At 43.3% G+C, this 22,954-nt stretch overlaps 1 long non-coding RNA gene across 1 annotated transcript; it reads right to left on the reverse strand.

Moving 5' to 3' along the window:
- Positions 1–397: 397 nt before the first annotated feature.
- On the reverse strand, positions 398–2,485 carry LOC118209726. The gene is made up of 2 exons (XR_004761754.1): positions 2,197–2,485; positions 398–592 (listed from the first exon to the last, which is right to left on the reverse strand). It is a non-coding gene; the product is annotated as an uncharacterized LOC118209726 (long non-coding RNA).
- Positions 2,486–22,954: the final 20,469 nt, after the last annotated feature.

The raw sequence follows: 22,954 nt of genomic DNA on the forward strand, positions 1-22,954 counted from the left end.
GTTCCCTCTAAGTGGAACAGCACCCGTCTGCTGTACCCAAGGAATTGTGGGAACAAAACGTGAGCTGTCCTCACAGGGGCTGCTGGGATACGTTATCATGAAACGGCAGCAACACTAATTCAGGCTGTAGATCACGAGCCCATGGTGTTGCTTTCAGGCCTAAATGAAGCAGGTGTGCATTGATAGCCCTGTACCTGCACAGCTTGGGAGTGGCTTACAAGTTTATCTGAAGTGGAATGTCGTTTGTATTGTCTTGCTTTTGAGTTTGTGTGGGGAAGTGAAACAGAAGTGGGGGGGCGGGGGGGTGTGTGTGTGTGTGTGTGTGTGTGTGGGAAAGTAAAGCTGTACCGCCTTCAGTGGAACGTGGGGAGACAGTGTTACATTATTGCTCCAAATATGGCGTCTCTTTTTTTATTTATTTATTTTTTTTAAGCACTCCGTGTGGGATTGATTGGTGTGGTTCTGGAGCGGTCGGGTGTCTGCGAGCGTCCGCGAGCGTCCACGCTAATCCCACGGCTCCTCCTCAGATGTAGTCTGGCAGAACTGACGGAAAGTGTTGCTCTGACATGACCTGTAGGCTCCTCTCCATTACCTACGGATCAAATGCTGCTTTTACCTCAGCCAAGATGTAACATTAAACAAAATGGACCCGGTTCACCAACTGCTTTTTTTTTTTTTCTTTTCTTTTTTTTTGCCTCTTACTTCACAAACAAGATTAAAGACATGCCTCATGTTTTAAGCCAAACCTGTGGTTATTATTGCGTTTGTCTGTGGGGAAGTCAGTGTGGGAATGGTGGGCTGCTTCATCCAGGAGACATTTAAAGGCCTGTTGTCCTGTTTTTAAGATTTTTTAAAAAACTTTATTTTGTGTGTTTTGCTTTTACACGAACGCAGCGTGGCACACATCTAGGCCATCCTGGTGGAATTCAGGAGTGCCGTTTTCGCCGCCACAAAGCCCTGCAGCTCTTGGCACTGTGTGGACGTGTTCTCCGCCAGGTTATTAGGAGTGGAGAGTTGGGACGGGGAGGGAGGGAGGGAAGTAAGGGACATTTTTATCGATTTTTGTTTCTGTAATTTTTTCCTCTAGTGTCCGACACCGAAAGGGCAGGACTGAGAATGCACTTTAGCAAAACACTGGATTCACTACTATATAACTTTTTAAAATTCATTTTTTACCTCAAATGTGAATTGATTTATCAGGGGCACACAGCATTTACATTTTTCTTTAAATATTTATAGAAAATAAATGAATACAGTACCACTTGGACCATATATATTGAACAAGAAAATACAGTTGTGTAAAGGCACTGTGAGCGGTGAGGAACAATGGTAGCATTGTAACGCTAGTTTTAGGAAAACCCACTTTGGTAACATTGAATCCGGGCCTGTACTGGAACTTCAAAGGTTAAAGTACACTTCCGTTGCACACACAAATATGAAGACTTTAAATTTTACCTACAGCTTCTGACAACAGATTTTAGGGTTTAAAAAAAAAAAACAATAGTTGGAATCAATTGCTGTCAGCTTGTTTGACAGGAATGTCTTGGATAAATGCGCTATGATTTAGTAACACCCTTGTACATCATGTGTTTACAACATGTTAAGAGAGGGTTTAATTAAAAAATGTACAAAAGAAAAAAAAGATTTGAACAGCCATAATTTTTTTGGACTCCCACTATGCTGTTCTTGCCTTCTAGTGCTTTCAGTGGCAAAACGTTAATGCAAGAGTTGGTGCCTTGATTAGGGCATGAGTGGGCAAGATCGGTCTAAGAAGAAAATGGTGCAATACCTTCATGGAACAATGGGTGGTGATATTGAGCTTATTTCTAAAACAAATTGGAAGTCATCATGTTTCACTTGTATTACCATCGTTACTGCCTTTGCACCAAATGATCATAAATCCCACAAGATGCATAAAAATTGATACAGAAAACCTGTTTTGAAACCGTTTTTGTAAAATGTGACCTAACAGGTTCGTAAAGCCCGGCATAGACATTCTGCAGTTGACATAAATGTTTTCGTTACGGTTTAAATTAGAATTTCTGAGTGTAAGTTTAAACATGGGCAGGCTTTTGTTTCAGTTTTGTTTTATTTACGAATGCAGTAAACTAAGCTTCTGGAGAACAAGTTTCTGAAAAACAGAAGTGTGAGGTCGAATGCCAGGCTTTGGTGCATTAGCAGCGCTGAAAACCTTACCGTTACGAAGCTAACCTCTGCTTTCGCAAAAACAAGCAGGAGTCATTCCACCGATCCGCAGGGATCAGCCGGAGGTGCTGAGGATCGGGTCAAGGATGGGAGGCCGTTATTGCAGCCTGAGTACCCTTCTGCACGTGCTCTGTTTAACTGGAGCACGGCCCCCAGGGTAGTTATGTCCTCGGTGCGGATTCACGCGGCCGTGTTCATCAGAGAATCCCCACAAGCAGCAACACGCAGCGCGCTGTGCGTCCCATTTCACGTCTGGGGATCTGACTAACGGCTGGGTTGCAAAAAAAAGCAGGAAGTGTTACGTACTGAAAAGGCACGGCCAAGGGACAAACTGCAACTGTGGGCGGGTAATTTATTTTCCGTTATTCAGGGTAACCGTGTTTCACACTTTTTAATATGGTCTATGAACACAGTAAGGCTTTTATTGCCTCGATTTAGTTTCTCATAACGTCAACATGTTTCCATGAGACACCCGTAAGTAAATCTGGCTTGAATGCCAGTAGATTGGTATTTTATTATTATTATTAGTTTTTTTTTTTTTTTGGAAAAGGTTCAAAACAACAGAAGGCACATGTTGGCCACAGGCAGAAGGGGCACCAGTGGCACAGTTACCAGGTGTCCAATAAGTCAAAGCAGTAGGTAGGAACCGCCCAACTGTCCATTTAAGACGTCCAATAAAATGACAGAATAGCTGACAATTGAATAATCGTATCTAAATCCACTCCAATCCAAATCCACATAATGGCGGAAGCTGTAAAACAAAATTGTCTAATCCACAAATACCCAATTGGATCATTAACCAAGGACTCGTGTGCATAAACCTATGTGTGTACTTCCTGTGCATGGATTCACTAACGGCATCTTTGTTTCACTGCATAAAACTTATACTCATCCAAAACATGCTTGTAACTATTCAACAACTGCCCCAATATACAGTATCATGCACCAGGGATGTACAGTACACACATACTTCATTATTCCGATGTTATCAGTTTCTGATTTCATAGGAAAAAAAAAAGCTGCAATTTGTAATCTATGAAGGATTCTTTGAAAGAACCGTAAACAATGAATTAATTACGAATGGCCCTTCTGTGCCTTCTTCTTTAGTGATTATAGCACTTTTGTATTCCTGAGACTAACACTGATGCTCTACACTTTCTATAATTCACTCTGGATAACAGCATCTGCTAACAGTGATTGTGATGTAATGAGTCTTTTTTTTGGTTCACGATAATAGTTTAGATATATAGCTCAATTAACTGTACAGTCAGTTTTTATTGAGATTTTTATTCTGATGAACATCCAGAGCAAGCCTTGGAGCTCTAAACAATAAAAGAAAATGGTCTCTTTGACCGGTGTGAAGTGACAAGAACATTCGTTAGGCGTAGTCCTGTGTTTTATGTGTATCTTACTCCCCCTTTTAGGCAAGAAATAAGATACACAACACAAAACGCATTGGCATTTCTTATCTACTTAAAGCATAGACACCTAGCGTCTCATTTTCAGGACTCGTTTGTGAATGCACTGGAAAACTGTGTAAAACTACACCTGAGGCCAGTTAGACCCTGCATTGGGTTACTTTCCCTGTAAGTGTGCAGTGTGGACTGATATGAGAAAAAGGTAACATTTTCTTTGGAAAGAACCAGTTATGAAATTCTGTGCTTGGCTCTCAATGAATGTCTTATCTAATTTCATGTTCTTGTGGTATAAACGATATTGGAAACTAGCATAAGTGAATTTATATCCGAGTTCCTCAGGGCTGGCATTAAATCTCCCGTTAAAAGGCATTTTCTGGCTTTGGTATCAACTCTCCAAACCTAGACTAGTGGTTCCCAAACTTTTCAGACGCAAGACATCCCTGTAAATAATCGCCTATGCTGAACTAGACTGAATTTCTGAACAGATTTAAACCAGGTAGATTTTTAGTTTTCATTGAGAAATTTTTTCATCCAAATTATTTAAATGAGGGGTTTCTTAAAATGTTATTTTTTCCCCCACAAACAAATGAAAAATATACACGACCATACCACTATGTAGTGTTCGGTGGCTGTGTGGCCTGGTTTACAGGCTCTTTATGTGTGGTTCTATTTCTTCGTGTTTGTTGGCCTGAAATGCTGACAGGGGGGTTGGGAGAGAGGTGTTGGAGAGTGCTATATGACAGACTGCCATGGTCATTTTCCTGTGTCAGATTTTTCACTGCAGTTACAATTTTCCCCCTGGGATAGTGATCTCACGTAAGCAGAATGTATACTAAAACAGACCCAGTGAACAATTTTTGTGGTGAAAAGTCTGTGAAGTCGATGAAATGTTGTCTAGGTGTTCAGGTAAAGCGCCAGCTGCATTTGCTTGACAAGTAAAAGTGTTCTAGCCGACTAGGACACAGCCAAGCAATATCCAGGCAAAACCTGAACTATATATTGGGGTTAACCATCAAAACATCAATGTCTAGTTGATCTCTCAAACTAGAGTTTCTCCCCTCTTGGTGTCCGGATTCTGGCTTTTGCTCACTGGGAAAACTTTTTTCGTATTCACACATTCTGCACATTTTATATGAAATGTGATCAACTGAATAATCACTTGTTTTTAATATGAGTATTATGTAAGTCCTCTGGTTACCCTTTTGTACTGGTGTCTGTTTGATCAATAGACCCAACTGCCTGTGAAATAATGGGCCTAATGGCATGTAGCCGGCTCTGCTATATTAATGCTTTTGGCAGACCCTCTCATCCAGAGCAACTTACACAACTTATTTTGCATAGCCTACAGTCCATTTATATAATTGAATATTGCTAATGCAAGAATGTCCAATCTTATACAAAAAGGGCTAGTGTGTAGGCAGGCCTTTCTTATGGCCTAGCACTAACACACCTGATTCTACCTTTTCAGCCTAGCACTAATACACCTGATTCTACCTTTTCAGCCTAGCACTAACACACCTGATTCTACCTTTTCAGCCTAGCACTAACACACCTGATTCTACCTTTTCAGCCTAGCACTAACACACCTGATTCTACTTTTCAGTGTCGTGATTGAATACCTTGATTGGTTAAGTAGTTAATTAGTTGAATCAGGTGTCTTAGTGCTGGGATAAAACCAAATAGATAGATTTATGGACTGCTTGAGACTAAACAGTTGCAGTGCTACAGTTCAGCATCTGAGTCTCTTTGCTGTTAGTAAATACAGCAGCAATGTTCTCGCGATGTCGCCATTTGTGTACCTGTATTGTATACGTAACTAAATAACCTAATCACTGTCTGCACAGATGGGCGCCTCCGCCTGCTCGAAACCCAGCTTGAGGAAAAGTAGGCGTGTCTCATTACTTCAAGCCACGGTGATGACACGCAGGTGAAATACGGGCGGTTTTTAAGTTTGAATAATGCACCCCGTGACGTTTCCCCCGAGGGCGCTTGCCAGCAGGAGCACGCCGTGCGAGGCGGGACAGTGAGCGCGCTCCGTGATGGTGAGCATGTTCCGCGACGGTGCCGGGGTCACCCTGACGCGCCCCCCCCCCCCCCCTTCGTGAATCCCCGCCGAGGAGCTCTTCCCTCAGGCCGTCCCGCTGGGCTCCGCGTCGTTGGGCAAGGACACTCGGCCCTTGTCTTGGCTCGCCCCGTCCCCTCCTTAACGAGGCCGTGCGTTAAACGAGCGGGGGCCGTCCCGCACAGGGCGCTCGTGGGCAGACCGGAGTGCTTCCCTCGGTAAACAGGCGGTGAAGAGTGAAGTGTGGTCCCTGCTGAGCACCGCGGAAAGGCGGCAAAATGGCGGGGTGATCCTCTCCCGAATATGTGCCCTCCCCCCCCCACATTCAGAAGAGGAGGCCCCTGGCGCTGAGAATTCTTGCAGGTGAGTTTAACTTCAGCCAGTTTTTTTTTTCTCCCACCCCACCTCAGACGGAGCCCAGTACCCCAGCGCAAAAGAAAACAGATATTTGGAGGAGACTCTCCTTTTCTCTCACTCTCACCCGAACGCACGTGGGCTGGATTTGCCTGGACACGTTCCAAAGGCAATTTGACGGGGCCACATAAATCATCTTTAATTTTATTCCGTAGTGCAACAATGCGCCTTTGTGTTCGCCCCAGGTTTTTCGGTCCAAACTTTGACAATGCGCTCCTTCATGTGCCCAAAACGGCACTACTGAGGCCGCAGAGGGCTGGACGGGCAGGGAAGGGGTGGGCATCACGGTTGGAGGGGGAACCGCAGAAACGTCTCAGCCCAGTTCCCTTTCAGTCCCTTTCAGATTTTCCCTTTCCCTGCTCCCCCCTCCGGGCTCCTCGCAGGCTCTCTGTGGCCCCTGGAGCGGGAGGAGTCCAGCAGGCCCTGCCATGACTCACCACTCCGGATCGCTGCGTTCCCCTCCCTGCGTTCCCCTCCCTGCGTTCCCCTCGCCATGTTCCTCTTGCCGCGTTCCTCTCGCGGTCCGACCGGGATCTCCGGACCCGAGCTCTCCTCTCCAGGAGATCATGGATCATGACAGTAGAAAGGAAAGGCAGCAGACCAGCTTTTTCCTGCCCGCCGGTGTTCCCCCCCCCCTTTCCACCCCCCCCCCCCCCCCCCCCCAGAGTGAGGCGATCTATTGTGTTCTCAAGTGATGGAAGACTGTCCCGGGTGATGCTGGGAAACAGCATCTGGCTTGAAAACTGTTGGCACAGCATAGCTACACAGATTTGTTTCAGGTGGGGAAAGAGTGCATGATCTGATTCTAATTTTCTAGGGCTCGCAATGAGTGACAGGTCACCCCCCCCCCCCCCCCCGACTGCTCTGCTTGATGAATGTCAATGCCATAGAAAAAGAAGACTACTTTAAAACTAGACTCAAAAGTATAAAACAGGAAAACAAAATATAGTAATAAAATAATGATGTGTTTTTTTTTTATCACCTTCGCTCTTTTAATTTAAACTCAGCCATAAAACGGCACTAATGAGCTAAAGTGACTTTGCATACAAAACAGGAGACACAAGTCATACCGAAAGAAAGTCAGTCAACTGACAACTGAAACAGGTCTTGTGCCGGCCTTTGAATGAGCACCGCTTCTCATTTCCGTGTGTTGCAAGAGCACTGTGCGGAATGAGAGTCTGTTGGTTCATTATTGCACGGAGCACGAAACAGGACTACGGCCTGCTCTTCCCGTTGTTGAAGGCAAGGCAACAGACTTTTGGTTCTTGAGCCCTGTAACTTAATCTTGGAAAAGTGTTCACGCTGGGAGCTCGAGTTGTTTTCCCATGTAATACTTTTTTTTTTTTCCATTTCATGCATTATGCACATATTCTAACAGTGTGGGAGATCTTTTGCCAAACAACGCCCGGGCTCAGAGCCAGCAGGGTTCTTTCAAAACCGCAAGAATTCATCCGCAGAACAACCTGTGTCATTTGATCTGCAGTTTCTTGCTGAGTTTCTGGACAGTGGTAAAAGGGGAAAGCATTTGGCATTTTGTCCTGGAGCCCGGACAAAAGTCTTCCTTGTGTTTCTCGACCCAATCGCAAAACTGAACGTTTTCGAATCGCGACAAAAGGTTTTATTTAAATTAGTCTGTGTTTAATTTGATATTGCGAGCTGGATAATCGACACGAGAAATTCAGTAGTTGAGCAGTATGTTTAGACATAATTTCTGTAAATGTTTTGTATCACATCTTTCACTGGATGATATGCAAGCAAATAATACTTGAAGCAGTTGTAACAGACTCTAGGTCTGGTATGTGATCTCTTCCACTTGCCTATAACTGAACATCGTCCACATTCTTATTGTTATCTGGGCACATTAATCTTCTGAGTCACCTTTGGACCATTCACAAACAAACATAACTGCCGTTGCATTTCTTTCAGGAAGTATGATTATGCTCATTCAAATGAAAAGGAATCAGACTATCAAAGTGTTAATTGTGGTCAATGGTAGTGCAATGTAACCTACAGTATATTTGCCTTAAGTAAGGATACAAAAAAATATTACTTTTTCTTGTATGTATTAGGAACAATGGCAGCAAAAATCTGGGATTCAGAAATTAGATTTATTTATGAGTCTTTACTATTATTTTACAGTGATATCTTTTGACGATTATGATAAAGGAATCAAATACTAAGAAGTTGTTTTGGAAGGTGAATATCTAAATTGCTTCCTCACAAATTCAGACAAGAGCATATATTCTTCAATTATAGTAGGCCTTCTTCAGGATCCTGGTAACAAACAGAAAACAAGACCAGGTCAAAACCTAGTATATGGCTGAACCTAACACACGTGATCCGGCCGACCAATGGTGTAACTTCATCACTCAGTCACCAAAAATAATGTATTCAATTTTATTAACAGTTATAAGAAGTTCTAAAAATTCAAAGATAAAACAATAAAAATGATTCATGTAACCCTACCCCTAATCATAACCTTAATCGTAATCCTCACCCTAACCCTTACAAATGTCAAAAATATTTTAATGTGCACTATAGCACCACCAGCTGGTCAATCTGTGTTATATTTTAACCGAGGAAAGAGCTTGGCCTTCCAAACTAAATTTGATGAGCCTCCAGCGTAACAACTAAGGACGGAGTGTGGCACAGTGGGTAAGGAACTGCGCTTGTAACCGAAAGGTCGCAGGTTCGATTCCCGGGTAAGGACACTGCCGTTGTACCCTTGAGCAAGGTACTTAACCTGCATTGCTTCAGTATATATCCAGCTGTATAAATGGATACAATGTAAAAGTGCTATGTAAAAAAGTTGTGTAAGTCGCTCTGGATAAGAGCGTCTGCTAAATGCCTGTAATGTAATGTAATGTAACTAAAAGTTCTGAGAGGCAAGGAGAAAAGAAATCCTAACAAAAACATTGCGCTTTCAGTACCTGTGGTGCTGTGGTCCCCCTGATAAAAGGTTTCAGCCACAGAGCTGGGTGCAGTCCAGGAGCAGCCATTCCGGAGGTGGCTTCTGGGACATTTTGTTCTGCTTCCCGGTAGACTGTGGGCTGGAAAAGGTACCTGGAGGTGAGAATGTAGCGGGGCAGTTTGGGTATGGGGCCACAAGGGGCGGGGGGGGGGGGGGGGGGGGGCAGGGACCAGAGGGATACTTAGAGAATATTTTACAGAGGGCAGGAGCACAGGGTGAGAACACAGGAGTGAGGAGGCGGGGGGTGGGGCGCGATTGGGTGTGGGGGCTAAGAAGAAGGAAGGTTCTCCTGCATGTGCTGTTTCTGGAAAATGTTTATTCAGTCCCTTGGCTGGGGGAGTGTGCTGGCCTCGCTCTGTTGTATCCATGGCGACAGAGTTTGTTGCTGAAACAAAAAGTGTCGGAACGCACAGGCTGTGAAAAATCCCCTCGCAAAAAAAAAAAAAAAAAAACCTACCTCTGCGCACATCTGGACGTGCTGGCGTGTCCACGTGTGTCCCCTGTGCACGGAAGAAAAAAATTAATAAACTGTGTAAAACAGACTCTTTCCTGTAAATGTTAAAGACGTCATGTCTACAGTATGAGGTGGACTAAATGATTAATCATCTTCATTAAGCCACACGGGTCATGTCTTAAGACACGTAGAAAGTGTGGTAGAAAAAATTCAGCGCGGTTTATTATTGGAGCTGAGAATGTTAAAGTAAAAAAAGAAAGTACATAATGATTTAAGCTTTGTAAAATATTATTCTATGATCTTGGAAATGAAGGGCAATTTGAAATGTAAATAAAGTACGGGGGGGAGTCATGTTCTCTTGCCAGGTGTGGATAGGCCTGGGAGCAGGACGATGGTCTGGGTTTGATAAACTAGACCGTCCCAGACTGCGATTTGGGAAGAGGTGACCTTAATAATGTAAAACAGCCTGTATAATATCATGAAGAGCTCATGAGCCAGAGCTGGAATCAGTGGAAAAAACGCACACGGCTCACCACATGAGGAATCCAGCCCAGGGTGAAAGGGATTGTGGGTAAAAGCAGAGCTGGCATCCGGAGCAGTGGAGAAAGGCCAGTGGAATGTTAGCCTTCCTCCCCATCTGGGCCGCATAAGCTCTGGACAAACTCAGCACTGCGCTTAAATCAGTCTTCTTCTTCTTCTTCTTCTTCTCCTCCTTTTTCCTCTTGGTCACTGGCCTGTCCCTCTGATTTCCATCTGTTTCCTATTTAAAAAAAAAAAAATCAGGTTTCATGTACTTATATGACTATTGTTTGCCAATAAATGTACATAATGTTAACATACGTTTAGATTTTTTGCACTATCCCTCAAGAGGAACGGCATTGCTTATGGTTTAAAGAGAGAACCAGAAGAATCGAGCATTCCGGTGTGTGTACTGCACCAGTGTGGGAAGACACACATAGATGAGCGTGTGTGACCTACAGTAAAACACACACACGTGCGCACACAAACAGGTGTTAACACACACATAACATAATGCGTGTCTACATGAGTGCCTGCAAGCATTCACACACACACATGCACACATGCATAACATGCATGGACGCATGCACGCTCGCACGCATTTTCAGTTTTGTATTAAGAGTATACTGCATTTGTACCTGGCTAACATATATGCCTGTGTGAATCCTAGCTGTAGCCAGGTCTGTGGGTATTCACACACAGATTCAGGGAGCTCAATGCAATCATACTGGACTGGTGCTTTCGGTGTTGAAGCTAAATTTAAGACACCCCCACATCATGTTCCATTATGTGGCTGGGCTACAGCTACCATCACAATTCACTATAATTACACCCTAGGCTTATTTAATGTTTTTTTTTTTTTTTTTTTTTCTTGCGGTCCAGATACGAAAGTGTTTTTCTGGCTTTTTTTAAATCCTCCCCCAGTCCTTTGTTCTGCCACTATTTTACATTTCTGCAGTATCTGATGACATGCTTTGACATCTGAATAGCACTCCGAGACATTCTGAGAGCTCGGCGTCTTCGGCACGGCAGCTGAATTGCAATGGTTTCTCAGCCAAGTGGCAGAATTCAGTCCAAGCCAGACCACAGTAATGAGGGAGCTGTTTTCTGTTTGAAGATCTGGGTGTAATGTGGTCATGCCCAGTGCAAGTAGCTTCATTTGTAGTCTCTGTATATAGGGCTAATCCCCATAGGTGTATTGTGTGCAATAGGGCTGTAACAATTAAACAAGGACCATAAAAAGAACTTCAAAGTGACTAATCATATAAGACAAAAAAAAAAAACTCTGTCAGGATGTGAAAATGTAGGGAAACAATTGACAATAAATTGAAGACACTTCCATTTCTAGAAATAGACGCTTCTATTTCTGAAGTTACAATTTCTCTATAAATGTGCTCAGAAGAATCGAGCGTTCCAGCGTGTCTTCAGAAGGCTGGCAGATCGAATTTGAGGGCATTTACATCCATGACCTGTGTAGGAATTGCAGCCCCCTTTTATTTATATCTTAAAGGGATGTTTACATAGGGGGTGATATCCCGAGTTTGCCCATTGCCCAGATTAAGTGTTAGAGAGTTATTTTCTGATCTTCTACCCTATACACTGCAGTGGCTTGGTGGAGCCTGGTTCACCAGCGTCACACTCTCCTGGAGTACAACTGTAGTGCACCTAAGATCACCCCTTGGCTTCGTGGTTAATCATTGGATAGTAAATAAAACCTGGGACAGTTCCCAGCGTTAAAGAATTCCACACTCTCCACCAAAGCCCCTTTGGTGATAAAAAAAAAAAAAAGTGCCAGAAGGAATGTGGGAAACGTAGTCTCTAATCCCCGCAGCTCTTTAGTGCTGAACTACAGGGGCCGCTAATTTGTGTGTCCTGTGAGGTGGGGCCCGGGGGAGTGACCACCCGTGAACCGTATCAGTAGCCCCCTGAACCAGAGGAGACCTGCTGCGCGGCGACTCTGGCGGTTTGCGAGCGGCGCTGGGGTCAGGGGTCACGGATCAGCGGCGACCTCTCTGAACCTGCATGAGGTAGATCTTATCGGCCGGCCTTCAAGCCCCTTGCTGCAATTATTCTTGCGCTTAGCCAATGAGCGACTCACACGACCCGCCATTTCATGGATCCGTACACTGCATTCTTGCAACTTGGTGTGTGCGTGTGTGTGTGTGTAGGCGTGCGGACTTGTGTGTTTCCTCATCGGTGCATGAGTACAAATCAAACTCTTTACAACTCGTCCAAATGTGCAACAAAAATGTTATGCTTGCATTTTGAAATCTCCGATCATCACTGAACAGAACAGAGTTTATTGGAATGAAGACAAACACCCTTTCTGCCATGTAATTACACCAAGTCTAAAGCCCTTAGACAGAACCAAACCAGTGTGTGAACATAACTGCAAATGTATTTCTGCATTCTGCGAATCAAAAAGGGCTTCAAATACAAATTCAAATGTTCAAATGCACTTCTGTAGCAGGGGATGAATTTTAGGCTGTGCATACTTGACACAGAAGCTCATATCAGAAACTAATGTGCAACACATTTAAAAACTGTGTGCACGCGCCCATGTGTATTTATAGTGTGTGTACACGTGTGTACATGCTGGTGTATGTTTGTGTGTGTGTGTGTGCAAGTCTGGATAAAACTGTGGCATCATCTTTATCAATATTTCTGAAGGAACAACGATGCCAATTATTTTAGATTCATTGGACTGTGCAGCAATAATAAGGCCTAATGTCCAGTTTCTTTCACAGGAATTATTTTCTCTCAACATGAGTTTCCTCTCAAAGACAGGGACCTCGATAACTCAAACATATACGAGTCCAGAGGGTAGTTTACAGTTTGCTAATGTTCTTTCTTTCACTGGGGGTATGGCCGGGTGCAAACCGGGGCAAGACAGGCCAAGGAAATTGATCTCTGATTCAGAGTGGGCCTTCCTCCACTCCACTTGCTCCAAGTAATTACCGTGGCGGAAGAAAAAGAAGAAGCCAGTGAATTTATATTGAGCAAAAAAAGGTTTTAAACTCTGGCGTCTTCCTTTGGGGGGGGGGGGGGGGGGGGGGGCACACAGCTGCTTGGAAGGAGGGGAGAAGTCGAGCTATTTCAGATCTAGCCTGACATCCTCGGCGAGCGAAGACGTAACGATCACGAGGAGCTAATTACAAGGGTTTAAGGAGGAGGCAATTACAGCACTTCGTCAGGAGCCTGTGAGTCAGTGACAGTGTTTGGCTTTTTTTTAATTGCAGGTTTCTTATGCTCATCAGCTTGTATTTTCAGCGATGGCTTGAGAATAATACATGGGTGCGAGAGGAGGCCAGGATACATGCAGTCCCCCCTGTACCAGTGTTTAACACACCGTTCTATTCGTGGACCCGATTGGGCCGAGGGCTGTAACAGCTCCTTTAGGGAAAACGAATAACCCCCCTTTCTAGCTCTAGCGAAGAGCTGACAGAAGTATTTCAAAAAATGAAAGTTGAAATATATGATGTACATTTTGATTTATTTGTTGATTTAATGAAGGACTATAATCAAGTGCCCTTCAAAAATTCATTTGTTAGAATATCAGTAGTCTATGTATATGTAATGAAATTATGTTGAATCTCTCTCTCACTTTCTCCCCCTATTCTCTCTCTCTCTCACACACACACACACACACAAGATGATTAATTATATGAACAAGGTACACTGATATTGTGAAAGTCAATGAGTGCTTACCTAAACGTAACTTTCGACAAGAGGGAACTATTTTATATGGAAACTTTACAATTAGTCAGTCCATCATGAATGGCAGCTTTCAACATCCTGGAGTAACAGTGATTCCTTAATTATAATATGCCATTACAAGTGGTTATAAATTACTACTATTAGTATTACTCAAAATGATTTCCTCACCCATATCATGGCTGTCACCAAGAGTATAGATTTAATTAATCCAAACTGTACTGATCACAAGCCGTAAATGCCAGTTTCTCTATATTGCTGCCTCGTAGGCTACATGATTATTTTTATCAAACGCTTTTCACTCCCTATTGTCTTCATTCTTTGGAATGTGAAGTTTGAACCGGAAGCCCAGAGCGACAGCGCTGAGATCCAGCTCCTCGTATCATGAAGCTCGGCCAAGTCTCCCGTTCCTGCTGAGGTCAGCTAGGCCTATTGGAGCACACAAAATGGAGTCTAAATGAGCTAACTGCCGGTGTACAGTAAATCGGAATGACAGTGTGTCATGAGGTGGAGCCCAGATAACAGTGAAGGACGCGTATAAAACCGCTCTGCCCAAACCGACGCCCCGAGGGCAGGATTTTTTTATCGCGCCTCTCATTAGGATGCATGAGGGAGGCTGATCTAATTCACATCAGTAATAAACCCATTAGGTGCTGTGTCCATATATCATCCTCCATGTCCCTCATCCCACCCTCATTACTGGTATTAGAGGAATATGCCTTCTCTTTATGCGGGGACAACTAAATGTATTTTCCAAAATACCCTTCCCTCTGGCTGCCTTTCTTTCTGTCAGTCTATTTATCTTCCATTTGTCTCTACTATTTTTTTCAACTTTCTCCCACAATGTATTTTTATGTAGTCCTACGCAACTGACTTTGGAGGTGTGGTAAATCCCAAATGTATTAATATGAATATGTACCGTAAACAACCATAATCATTCTGATGAAAGTGACATATTTATATACTTTATTTAACGTTTTAAGGTTAAAATGTTATTACTGTCATGTACGGCTTTACGTAATGATGTGGAGAACATACAGCCCCATTAGAAAAGTTCTCAACAGCAAAAATCGGCCGTAGGTTTTAGCCATAGTTGCCTATGGTTCTGTTATTTATGCTCTGCCGGTTTCACAGTTGTAATTGAATGACATACTTTATTTCCTGTGGACAATAGTTGATTTTCCCTGGTGAGTTCAAACATTAACTGTACTGTTCTCGTCGCACAAATGAGAACGCTGCTATCTGTGGTCAGAGCAAAATTAAGAACTTCCAATTAGCTGTTTGCTTTGACGGACGGGCTTTCCTATTTAGCCCTTTCTGCCCGCACAGTTCGGGCCCACGACGAAAGAAAACATACGGCTAAAACTGTGGTTGAAAGGCATAGCCATGCATGCAGGGATACGCAAGGGGCCAAGCCTTGTCTGTGTGGACGGAGCCGGTGTTTGAGCCGCTGCGCATTGTGAGGATGCCCCGTTTCCCTGCCAGCTCGTTATGTAAGAGGCACGGTGCCGGGGAATGCCCGGTCACCCATCGCAAACAACAGTGTGCCTGTATCACAAACGGAGACAATTTTACGTAAGCGTTCGATCGTGCTTCTGCCTAAATCACCCACAGACTGTTTCGATTTAGTTTTCTAGAATTTTAATCTCCGTGGGTACATTTAAGCCGTGATCTCAACCGTCGTGAAAATCACAGGAGACCGTTTCTTTAACCTTCCCACCATACATAGCCTACCTGCGTGCTGGTCAAGCACAGTGCTCGTCAGCTGGTTGTAATTTGTCAATGTGGAAGATATTGGCTACAGTGTGTCTGAGCGATAATAAAACGTTTTTTAAAAGCTCCTGGGCCTATACCCTCGTGACTAATGCTCTGCAGGATGCCTCCTGTGGCTAGGGATTCTTGTTCAGCAGTGGTTCATCTGTTCATCTCAACGGTCAGCCCGTGACGGCCCGTTAACGACCAGCTCTTCATCCTCAGTCATCATCATCATCTTCACATAGTCAGTGCTCTCCCAGTATCACAGTAAAAAGTAAAATAATCTTTCTGTAGCCAAGTTTTCCCTTTCATTCATAAAATCTGTTCTTTTATTTTTGTTCTTTGAAACGCTTTTGTTGAGTTATTACGAGGCCTGTCATATCTGGTCCGGGATATATGTCAGCATTGACTACAAAGTGTCATTTTACCCCTGAAGGTTATACTTCCCTGAACCGAGACATCAAATCAGGACAAACAGCAGCAACTGGTTAAGGACTGATCATCAGTTGTACCTTAAATTTAAACATTATTTAAAAAATACATATATTATTCACTGTCAGGATTTATAGTTCACCTGAAGTTCACTAATGAACAGTTATTGTTTAAACCTCAGTGGAACCACTGCAGTCATTTGAAACACATTAGACTGTCGTGAATGAATCCATGGTGCTCAAACAAACAGAAACGCAGACTTATGTTCTGGCGCTGGATTTGATGAATGGCATTCGGGGGAAAACCCAAGCAGATGTTTTTTTGTGTGCTTTTGGCTCTTGAAGACTGCATGTTTTTCTTCACCAGTTTCAAACTGAACTTCAAAAAATGAGTGACTAGTTTCTGTCTCTATCTGCTGAGAGATGAGCAATGTTTGTGTAGAACCTGGAATCTGGCACTTTTTCCCCCCCAGTGTTAACAGGTAAACCGGATGGAACAGCATTATTTTGTTCATATAGTGGGGTGGGGCCTGGTTGCGCTGTCCTACCTAAGGCACACAGGTGCAGGAATTCCAGAGCTCCCAGGGGAACTCTGCTGTGTCTGGACTGTGGACTCATCTGACAGAGAGGAAGATTCATACACCCTGACTGAAGGACCTAACCTTTCACCTCTAACACAGCAATTCATCTGAAATGGCTTTGCAACCACGAATCGGGGAGTCAAAAGGTTGTAACTGGGTCACTTCAAAGTCTAATTCCTTCCCTAAATCCTTTCCTACTGAATGAGTCATGCATCTGACGCTGAAACTACTGTACAGTTGCAGCACAGTTTAAGGGGCTCAAGGCTGACTTTTATTTTTTATTTAGTGGCTCATTTACCTAAAGTGGAAATATCTAAGACCAACACAGGAAGTTCCTGCAAAGTTTGTCATATTACTTATGAATTCTGCTGAACAAACCATGTGAAGTTCTTTTTTTTTTGCCATATGAGAATCCTGGAAGGTATTATAAGGTATTTAGTGAAGGGCAAGCTGACTGTTATTTTTTCATAACAGTGATACTCAATCACTTGTGGATTATATGTGCTGACTCATTGAATACATTTTTTAAATTATATTTTCCCTGTCACAGTTATTATAAACATTTATTTGTTTATGCTTTGCTCTAGGTTTCACATTTATAACTCATCTTATACAGTAACTACATTCATAACAGAAATGTACTGGAAAAAGGGAGAAGCTTCATCTTTACAGATACAACAGCAGTGTTAAGCAGTGTCTGCCATGGTATTAAAACCTATATCTCTCAAATCAAGAGCTCAATGTACTAGCCTCTAACCACATTGCATTCCTGTTATGCAATAGATGCCCCATGAATCAGCAAGCATTCATTAACCAGGGCATTCAATATGTAAAAAAAATAAATAATTTTTTTTGTTTCTCCTGCCAAAGTGAGGTAAATCCTACCTTGTACATATAAAAGGTATGTTAAATATACTGTACGTGTCGGAGCAGAGACCCGTGGGTCACGCAGCACACGCTAATGCATTCCTCCGTGTCAGATGTAAACACGCCTGGGGGACAGGCCCAAACACGCATCCCCTGAGCCTCGGCTCAAACACGGTAATCCAATCAGGCGCCGGTTGGTTTTCCATTCGCCAAATGACTCGCTTTGTTCCAAAAAAAAAAAAAAAAAAAAAATCAATTACGGATGGCATCTAGCAGATCTGACCCGTTGAACTTTGACCTTTTGGCTCTCTCCCTTTGAACCCGTGTCTCCCCGCAGACAACACCCTCACGTCCCACTAAGTTAATTTGGGCATCGTTCCCAGAGAGTTCCTGAGAGTTTCTCTCCGTGCACAAGCTGGTTTTTTAAAAATATTCCTGGCTAGGCAAGTGTGTACATGCACCCCCCAAACACACAGGTTAGACAGGGCATGCTATATCATAAACGTTAGGCTGTTTGTGCCATCTTAGTCAGACACAGGAGATATGCTGATTTTTCGCAGGCAGTGTTTAAAATGGAGGTTGGAGGTGGGTAAAAAAAAAAAAAAGTCAACATTAAGTAAGTACGTGTGAGGGTTGCTAAAGAGTTGGTCAGTGGCTTTCACATGCGTAACCAGGTCATCTGTCTCAAAATGGCCTCTGTTAGGTACGTAAAGCGTTTCAAGCACGGACACTCGCATTGCTCTGAATAAACAGACGCTTTGATTTTTCCAAAGTGGAGTGGAGTCTAGCCATGCCCCGCTCTTAAGAAACACAAAACTTAATTTCCTACCGGGTACTCATACCAGATGTTCTATTTGCTGGATAAACCTTTTTTTAAAATTTAATTACAGATGGCTGTGATCCTAAATAAGGTCATATCAGACCGTATGGAGAGAGTGATGAGCAGAACAGGTCTGTCTAGAAAACCTGGTAACAAGCATAATCCTTTTATAAGAAAAAAAAAACTGTAAAGCTGATTGGTTGCTCAAGTCATTTTGTTTTCATTGTGTCATTCAATGGAAAGGAGAAATAAAAGAAAGATTTTTTCTTGAAAATGCTTGACAAATTCAAAAGAATTTAAGGAAGCCACGCCTTGACGGTGGCTAGGCATGTGTTGCGTTGATGAGGATGTGACCGGCTTGTGCAGTTAGCATCAGCGCGGGAGGCTTTTTTTCATTTGTGCAGCGATGTGTTTACTGAGATTAATTATAATCGAACACGTGCACTCCTCGATAATACCGGGTGCCAGCTCGGCTTCGTAAGCAAAGCACCGGCAGAACTCGATCAGCTAAAAGAGTGCTGAGCTCCTCTCGCTGGCTGCCCTCATCAGTTACGCTCATACGCCTTGCTGTAATTATAGATTTATTGTGCTTACGCAAGCGCGCTTCAGTGGCACAATGCAGCGGTTCTGCCGGGTGTCCATAATTGAAGGGGGCTGAAGGTAACATGACAATCCTGGGAAGAAGTGCAAGCAGACTTTCACAAGAACTTTGCATGATAATCTTGGGGATGTTATGAATTTATAAATAAAAAAATGTATTAGAATTTTATTTTTGCAAGGCGAGCTGCAGTTAGTTTTTTCTTCTTCTTATTTTTAACAATCTTCCAACTTCTTTTGCTGAACTTGTGAAATCAGATACTCTCAGTTTCCATGCTCGCTCTATAAAAGTTGGACAGAATTTAAGCGGCTAGCAGGCTCATGCTCTTGTGGCCTGTGATAGTTTCAGTGTAGTATATCTTCATACACATGCACTGGGTCCCAATCCCCCTATGGTCACGGCATGCTTCGAAGATACTTCTGGTTAATTTCATTTTCTTGCGGTACTGTAGATTCGGGAAGGATAATGATGTAAATGATTTTCCTTTTAGAATTTGAGCCGTCCACAACGTAACTGTACAGCAACTGCACGGATGTGAGTTCATATGTGGCTATATCTGTGGGTTCAATGCCAAATTGTTTTATTCCGCACTAGCCTCGGGCAAACGGAATGTCCACAGGAAAAAGGCTACACATATAAATGTGGGAGCCCTTAAGGAAGTGGAGACCAGGCAGTGTACACTTCTGGAGCATGCAGGGCACTGACGAAGAGCCTTGTTTAGCCTCTTTCCATCAGAGAGCATCACGTGACCTCCCCACCCATTCCCATTTCCTGTTTATGCAACATTAACTTGCTCCCCGTTTGCTGCTCGGCCCATGGAAATCGGGCCATTTCAATACACTCTGAGTCATGCTTTATGACTCAGTGTATTCAGTAGTACTGAAAGCTGTTGAGACTTTTGAAAATTAAATGTTGATCTTTCTTTAAAATGAGTGATTAAAAAATAACATTTATTTTTCCTAAATGAATACCAATGAAGAGGGGCAAAAAGAAACAGGACACATCCTAATCTTGATGATGATCAACAAAATTAAATGCTTCCATTATAAATGGTGTGGAAACCCCTCTTTGAGATGCCCTCTTCTGAAGTGGAGTCTGGATTCTGAGAATGTTTTTGTAAAAAAAAAAAAAAGGAAAAAAGAAAATCAATGCATGATTTAGGCCCTCAGTTTATGTTGGCAGCTGCTAAGATGACAGAGCACAAAGCATGAATGGCAAACGCTGGCAGGCAGTTCTGTTTGAGCGAAGAGCCCACTCCCATTTAATAAGTACTGTTGTCCCGCCTGTTTATAAATACCATGACTCAGGCTGCGCTGTGGCTTGGCCTGGGCCTCACAAACAGCCCGTATACTTCGTTAAAACCAGTGAGAAGGCACAGGATCTAGCCTAAGTTGAGCAACGTTGGCTTCTGTGTATGTTTTTTTTTTTTTTTTTGGAGATGTGCACTTCGCCAAGCGTACCTCGGATGGAACGTCGACTGTGGTTTCTTGTTTCCGTGGCGAAAGAGCCGGGTTGCATCAGTTCCTCAGGTTGTGGCGATTGTTCCCCATTCCTGTAAGACGCCACGACCAACCGTGACTCCCATGCAGGAAGTGGAGCTGGTTATTTATGCTATTCTACGGCAGCCTCCACCACTTGCATCGTCGGTCAGAGTGATGAATGTGTTTATGACACCAACCTGCCCGTATCTGTTTGAATACTTTTACAACCCCGTAGGAATACTCTGTTCCGCTCCTCTCTACGGCTCTTTCAAACCTCCCCCTGCATAATTCTGAATTATGAGGTTGACATACTTCCCAACCCCGGCAGCCGTATAGAGTAACGTTGAGCGCTCGTGCCTCTCATTGCAATGATGGTGTCATCATTTGTGCCGTGACCTCACTGTAAAGTGAGACCCTGACATTTTAATCTCTGTGCTCTACCAGTGGCCTTAGCATACGCTGTTATGTATGCAGCAAAAGTTTTTTTTTATCTCCCAAAAGGATATTTTCATATTAACATGCATATCTGTGGAGAGAGCTGATACTAGTGCATTTGTGTTATGCCATACTGCATCAATTGTTGAGCAGGAGCTCTCAGGTGTCCCATTCCTCAGGTCTTTTTAAAAAATACCTGTATTTCTTACTGTTGTTCAGATCCACTTGGTTCCACTCCAATAGACTTGTTGGTATAACTTCTAAGAGAGACAATTGTACTGCGTGATTGTTCTTGATGGGACTTTTATTTCATTGTTTTCTGTCATACAACTTTGAATGTGAGGTCACTGTGAGGTCAAACACACCTAAAACTGTAACTGCAGATGAAATTTCCCCACAGATCCTCTCAGGTTATTGGTAAACCTGAGGTGTTCATGGCCATCATGAGATGTTTTAAACATCTGAAGTCTGTCCAACAGAAGGGGCCTTCTGTAATTCCAGGGTTAAACCATACTCTGAGCTGGGCTGTTTTTGCACCGAAGACCAAATGGTGCATTGGACACAAAACAGCAAAAGTCAGTGTTCTAGAACTCCATTGCTTTCTATTACCAGTTGTGATTGTTGCATCAACATTAGAATGTTCAGTTAAGACCATTGTAATCACTTATTTGTAATCTTACACCTGAAATGGTTAAAGAAAAGAATGTGGAAATATGAGAAATTTGCATCAATCTATCATTGCGCTATTGGCTGTCTGGGTTTGGCCTTTTCAGTTGTGTTCCAAGTATTTGAACACAAGAGGTTTGATTTTTGGCCTCCATGGTTACCTCTTGTGGGTGGAGATTTGGACCCACACTCCAGCTGAGCTGTGGTCCATAGAAAGGTCAAGCAAGGCTGACAGCTCTAAGATAAACACTTCCATACTGAATGGACTGCTTTTCTATTGCAAAAAGCATTCAAAAACAGTCCTTTTTGGAGGGCCAACTTTGTAGATCCAAATTTGACATGTTTATAAAATAAAATGTAACCTATTTTCCTATGTTGCCATCTACTCGCTATTATTAAGCCTTTGCAGACTTGCGTAATATACTTTATCAGATCACAAAACATATTTTTAAGGGACCCTTATAAACTGGGGCAGAAAGGAAATTGGTATGGATTATGCATGTATTCTTTTGTGTGCGTGCAAGAGCGTGTGTGCGTGCGAGAGCGTGTGTGTGTGTGTGTATGTGTGTGCATGTGCCCGTGCATGTGGCATATGTCTGTCACCAACATATGCACACGATAAGCTGGCAATACCATTGACTTTCCATTGCTGCCTCATTGTCAAGTTATTATGTGCAGCCATTTGATTGGAGGCTTTTAAAGAGAATGACAGGCCAATGAAAATCTGATGCCAAAATGAGACGGAGGGTGAAGTGCCTGTGCAGCCACAGTGTTTAACCAGGGGCTCAGGGGATTGAGCTCAGGATGTAAAGCTATAGACTTTGGCTCAGGGCATCAGGACTCTGTGCATTAATGATGGTGCGTCGGGCAGCCATTTTAACAGCCGTTAAACCTGGCTACTCTCTCTCAAGCGCATGGTGGTCAGCGCCATGCCCAGTAAGAGATCTGTGGGCCCTGCTATCGCAGCAAAGGAACATCTGGTTCTGTTTAGACACGGTGCTTTAAAGAGCCCCTCCCTCGTTGTCATTCCTCTGCTGCTGTTCCTGCAGTGAGGAGAGCGCCTGTTGTTTTTTTTTTTAAAGACAGTTCCTGGGCGTCTCAGTTTAACCCTCCAGACACCCTGGCGTTGCGTTGTTGGCGATCTGTTGTCCTCCCCGCCGGACGCTCGCGCTGGGTCTCCTTTGTGTCAGCAGTTTAATAAGCGGTTTATAACTGCCACTTTCAGCTGCCTGCTGAGACGGCCGTCACACTGACCCCAGCAAACAAAACAACTACAAAAAAACTACCCTCTAATTAAAAAGTTGACTTTTGTCTTTTTTTTCAAAATTGTGTATGATTGAAAAGGATGAGCAGGTGGACGCCTGTTTTATTTATGTCTTAGCTACTCTGCAGGGTGCACAGTAATGTTCACTTGGCGCTGTTTCAGAAGCAAAGGCTGTGCGTGCTGCGAATGTCGAATGTGCATTCGATTGGCCCAGTATTTGGAGTATTTTGGACAGTTATTTCACTATTTCGAAAGACCACTCTCTAAATATTTATGCTATTTAGCTTTTAGAAAGCGGT

Source organism: Anguilla anguilla, chromosome 1 (genome assembly GCF_013347855.1).
Source record: "Anguilla anguilla isolate fAngAng1 chromosome 1, fAngAng1.pri, whole genome shotgun sequence".
Lineage (NCBI taxonomy): Eukaryota > Metazoa > Chordata > Actinopteri > Anguilliformes > Anguillidae > Anguilla > Anguilla anguilla.